The 5,539-nt window shown below is 37.2% G+C and overlaps 1 pseudogene; it reads left to right on the plus strand.

Moving 5' to 3' along the window:
* The first annotated feature begins 3,592 nt into the window (after positions 1-3,592).
* LOC122468666 lies at positions 3,593-4,189 on the plus strand (annotated as a pseudogene).
* The last annotated feature ends 1,350 nt before the right edge of the window (positions 4,190-5,539 follow it).

Here is a 5,539-nt window from a genome sequence, read left to right on the forward strand (position 1 = left end):
CCCATCTTAAGAAGCTAGAAATATAAGGATCAATTAAACCCAAAATAAGTAGGATAAATACTAAATAGTAAACAGAAGTCAATAACATTAAAAATGGACAAACAATGGAGAAATTCACTAGGGCAAGAGCTGGGTTTTTGATCAATTAAAAGATCAATAAAATTGATAAACTTATGGCCAAACTGATCACGAAAAAGGAAGAGGAGATACAAATTATCAATATCAGGAATCAAATAGATGTCATCACTACAGATATTATAAACATCCAAAAGGAATTGGGGGTGACTACAAACAATTGTATGCCAGTAAACCTGAAACACCAGATGAAATGGACAAATTCCATGAAATATAAAAATGACCAAAATTGATACAAGAAGAAAAAGCCAATCTCAAATAATCCTATACCTATCAAAGAATTTGAAATCATTAGATAGATAGATAGATAGATAGATGATAGAGAGATGAAAGATAGATAGATAGATAGATAGATAGATAGATAGATGATAGATAGATATAGAGAGATGTATACATCAGTATATGTGCTGCCGAAGCGAGCACTGTATACATCAGTATATACATCTATATACTTTTCCTCAGACTTGTAGGTAACTCAAATGATATCACTGACGAATTCTACGAAACATTTAAAAGAAATAAGACCAACCTTACACAAACTCCTCCAGAAAATAGATTAAGAAGCACTTCCCAACTCATTTTATGAGAACAGAATTACTTTCGACCTAAAGCCAGACAAAGATACAACAGGAAAGAAAAACTCAGACTAACATCTGTCATGAACACAAATGGAAAAAAAAAACCACAAATATTAACTATTGGCAATCTAATCTAGCAATGGTATAATATAACCTAGCGTAAAAAGAATAATACGTTATGACTAGCCACAGTTTATTCCAGGAAGGCAACATTGGTTCAACATTCCAATGTCAATCAGTGTAATTCATCATATTAACAGACTGAAGGAAACACATGTGATATTTTCAATAGATGTAGAAAAAGCTTTTGACAATATTTAACACCCATTATTAAGGACATTTATGAAAACTTTATAGCTAACGTTATACTTCCCTAAAATAAGCAAGAATATCTGCTCACACTTATTGGCAGATAGAAGTTTTAGACAGCACAATAAGGCAAAAAATTAAAAGGCTTGCAAGTTGAAAAATAAAGAGTAAAACTGTCTTTATTTATAGAAGAAAAAATAATGTAGGTAGAAAACCTTAAACGATCTTCAGTAAAAGTAATATGACTAAAGTTAAGTTCAACAAGTTCATATTTAGAATACTTATTTACAATATTTACGATATTTATTACATACTTATAATTATCAACAAATAATTCAAAGTGAAATTTTAAAGACACAATATACAATAGCAACAAAAATCATGAAATAAATAGGATAAATTTTTAAAAATATGTATGAAATTGATACACTCAATATTAATGTTATAAAACTTGGACAAGAGAAATTAAAGGGACCTAAATAAATTGAGAAATAAACCATATTTATACAAAATTGTTACAATGTCAATTACCCTGACATATAAGTATTTCCTACTCTTATTGTCAGTAACAAATTTTTATGATTGTCATATATACTTACATTATCACATGACAAAAATGAAATGACTCAGACAAATACTAAAAATCATTCTCATACCAGGCATGGCTAGAGGCTTATGCTTTTTTATGATAAATCAACTCTTCTAAAGTTCTTGAACTGTGTGCCAAGGCATAAGAGGTTGCCACAACAAACTCACGGTATATTTTAGCTTTTCTAGGCAAACGCAGTGACTCTGTATCTATCTGATGTGAAATATACCAGTTAGAAGTAGCTTACAATTTCAACTGTGGCTTGTGCTACTTTCCTTTGATGATGCGTCTTTGTGAAGACATCTACAGTGGACATCACTGTAGAGCAGGAAATGAGAATGTTGGTGTCCAAACTCATTCCAGGCTTTAAGAAGCTTAGACAGGCCTAATATTAATTGTGGTTATTTAAAGTGAAATGAAAGTACCAGCTTATCCTTTTAATAAACATGGATCATGCTTTTCCAATTGCTATTAAGTTGTCAGCACATAATTCCTATTATGTTGTTTGTACCTAACTACTCAATAAGCAGAACTTTTAAGTATTTCTTTAGTCATGGGGACACCCTGAAAATGATTGGGCTACAAAAGATGCAGTGAATCAAGAATATCTGAGAACTATGGAACCAATCATTTTTAAAGTATATCTGTTAGGAGGGTGCCTGGGTGGCTCAGCCGGATAAAGTGTCTGACTTTTGATTTCAGCTCAGTTCATGATCTCACCATTCGTGGGATTGAGCCCCACATTGGGCTCTGAGCTGACAGTGTGGAACCTGCTTAGGATTCTCTCTCTCTCCCTCTCTCTCTGCTCCTCCCCTGATCACTCTCTCTCAAAAAATAAATAAATAAATTTTATGGGGTACCTGGGGGGCTTAGTCGGTTAACCGTCTGACTTCGGCTCAGATCATGATCTCACGGCTCATGAGTTCTAGCCCCAAGTCAGGCTCTGTGCTTATAGCTCAGAGCCTGGAGCTTGCTTTGGATTCTGTGTCCCTCTCTCTTTTTCTGCCCCTCCCCTGCTCGCACTCTGTCTCTCCCTCTTTCAAAAAAAAAAAAAAAACATTAAAAAGAAGAAATAAACTTTAAAAGCATAGCTATCAGTGATTAGTACAATCAAATCTGTACTACTTTAGAACAGAAGCAAATTTTTCTCTGAAGGATCACACATTAAATAATGTAGGCTTCTCAGTCCATATTTGGTCTCCATCACATATTGTTCTTTATTTGCATGCTTGCTTGTGTTTGCAGCCCTTTAAAAAGTAAAACTAATTCTCGGGACACCTGGGCGGCTCAATCAGTTAAGCTTCTGACTTTGGCTCAGATCATGATCTCGCAGTTCCTGAGTTTGAGCCCGTGTCGGGCTCTGTCCTGACAGCCCAGAGCCTGCTTTGGATTTTGTATCTCCCTCTCTCTCTCTGCCCCTCCTCTGCTCCCACTCTGTCTCTGTCTCTATCTCTGTCTCTGTCTCTGTCTCTCTCTCTCATAAATAAATAAATATTTAAAAAGTTTTTTTTTTTTTTTTTAAGTAAAAATAATTCTTACCTCACAGGTCATTCAAAAACCAAGCTACCAGCGAGTTAGAGAGCACAGGCTTCAGTTAGCCAGCCCCTGCTTTAGAAGCTTGAGAAATGCAGCTCATTTTATGGCTCTTGTTTGGTACAAATTTTGTGATCCAACATAATAAAAACACTGATGCTGGAAATTGCAAAACGCTTTTAGTATGACCGAATGCTAAGATATTATTTTTTACATTTTAACGTCACCGATATTGGTTATTGTTATTCTTGCAATTGCTTCTGCCTAGATGAGGGTCATCAGGAAGTTACCATTGCCTGAGACAGCATGAACTTGATCACAGACATCTGTGTTATTTCCACCTCATCTGTGTTCTATTGTTTGTGCTACACATGTTAAGTTTAATTACTATTTAAAATATATTCAAAAAAGAAACAAGAGTGCAGCAAGAACATGGGAAAGCAAAAGAAAAGCCAGAAAGTATGAGACCATGAAGCCAATGCTTAGTCTCTGAGATCAGAGGCTTAAAGAGTAGGGTATATTAAAACCTATAAGGAAAGAAAAGAAAGATCCCAGTGCACACTCAATGAAAGAGAAGTACCTCAACATCCTTCTTGCTTATTCTTCCAATATAACACACAGCTAGGCTCACCTTACCATGCCCTGGTTGATATCAACTATATCAACTTTTCCATTAAAGCCAAACCTGACTTAATACAGTCAATGATGGACTGTCCATATGACAATTGTATCCCCGATACAACTGACTGTGTCATGACTGAAATTGATCAATTGGGGCAAAAGTATCCAGTGGCTCTAAGGATTGCCAAGGATCCAAGATTTGAACAATTACCAGGCACACACATAGCAACTATGTAGATAACTGCTTAGTACAGACAGTAACTCAGCACAAATGTTACATTGTGGCCACCGTGACCCCGGACCTTAAATGAAGGATTCAGAAAATCCCTGGAGTTCCCATCATATACATTTCTAACCACAGTTACAATATGGAGTGGATGCCAATGATTATGGAGCTCCTTGTTCTCATTCTTTTTTTTTTTAATTTTTTTTCAACGTTGTTTATTTATTTTTGGGACAGAGAGAGACAGAGCATGAGTGGGGGAGGGGCAGAAAGAGAGGGAGACACAGAATCGGAAACAGGCTCCAGGCTCCGAGCCATCAGCCCAGAGCCTGACGCGGGGCTCGAACTCACGGACCGCGAGATCGTGACCTGGCTAAAGTCAGACACTTAACCGACTGCGCCACCCAGGCACCCCTCCTTGTTCTCATTCTTAAAAGATAGAGTTGACTTCCTCGGCCTTCCTTTGCCAACCCTTTCTGTTGCCAGTTCGTATAGCAATACGCCATAGCATTATTTATTCTACTTACATGGGGTTAAATTCTCTGACTTTTTGATGTTGCTTTGAAATTGATATTGTGTGTCATTTTAAATTTTGTTGCATCTTTTTATAAATCAGATGATTGCTCACAGAAAACCTATCTGCAAAAAAGTACATAGTAATTTGCCACCGATAACAAAATCTTACTGTCCAGAGGTGTTTTATTGACCTCCTCTTCACCCAATGCGTGTGGGAAGGATCCCTACCACAAGGCTATGGGGATGGCCAAACCACGGTACATGATGCTGGACAGATGAGGTCAACAGCAGTGTATTCGTCATGCGTACTCACAGCCTGGGGCAGGGGGACGCTGTGCCATGCAGAACCACGTAGGGGTTGCATTTGGGAACAAAGTGAAAGACCGGGGACTGTGGGAAATAGACTTAGTATCAAGAAAGTAAGATGCTCTCTGATTCCTGGTGGAGGATGCGATTGGCTTGAACTTCACGGGCTGGCAGGAAAGTCAAGGAAAAGAAGCAACTGTCTGGTCTCTGTAATAGGAAACCTATTTGGCTATGGGTCCATCTCTACAGGAGCAGAGTGAGAAGGGAAACTTGCAGGTAAGCCATTCACGTTCCTCCCTCTCGTCTCCAAATATCAAGGCACACGTAATACTGGGCCTCACTTTCAGGTTTTAAGCCACAAGAGGCAAATAACCTAACAACGTGGTTATGATCGTTCTATTTGTCTATGTAAATATAAAATATATACCTTTTCAATAGGTATAAAATGAAAAATTCTAAGTGGAAAACCAGGATTGTATCAGAGTTTAATTGCGAGTTTTTTTTTTTCTCATAGGTACATAAAATAACAGTCGATTTATTTTATTTTATTTTATTTTATTTTATTTTATTTTATTATTTTATTTTTTAACATTTATTTATTTTTGAGACAGAGAGACAGAGAGAGCATGAACAGGGGAGTGTCAGAGAAAAAGGGAGGCACAGAATCTGAAACAGGCTCCAGGCTCGGAGCTGTCAGCACAGAGCCCGATGCGGGGCTCGAACTCATGG

Source organism: Prionailurus bengalensis, chromosome B1 (genome assembly GCF_016509475.1).
Source record: "Prionailurus bengalensis isolate Pbe53 chromosome B1, Fcat_Pben_1.1_paternal_pri, whole genome shotgun sequence".
Lineage (NCBI taxonomy): Eukaryota > Metazoa > Chordata > Mammalia > Carnivora > Felidae > Prionailurus > Prionailurus bengalensis.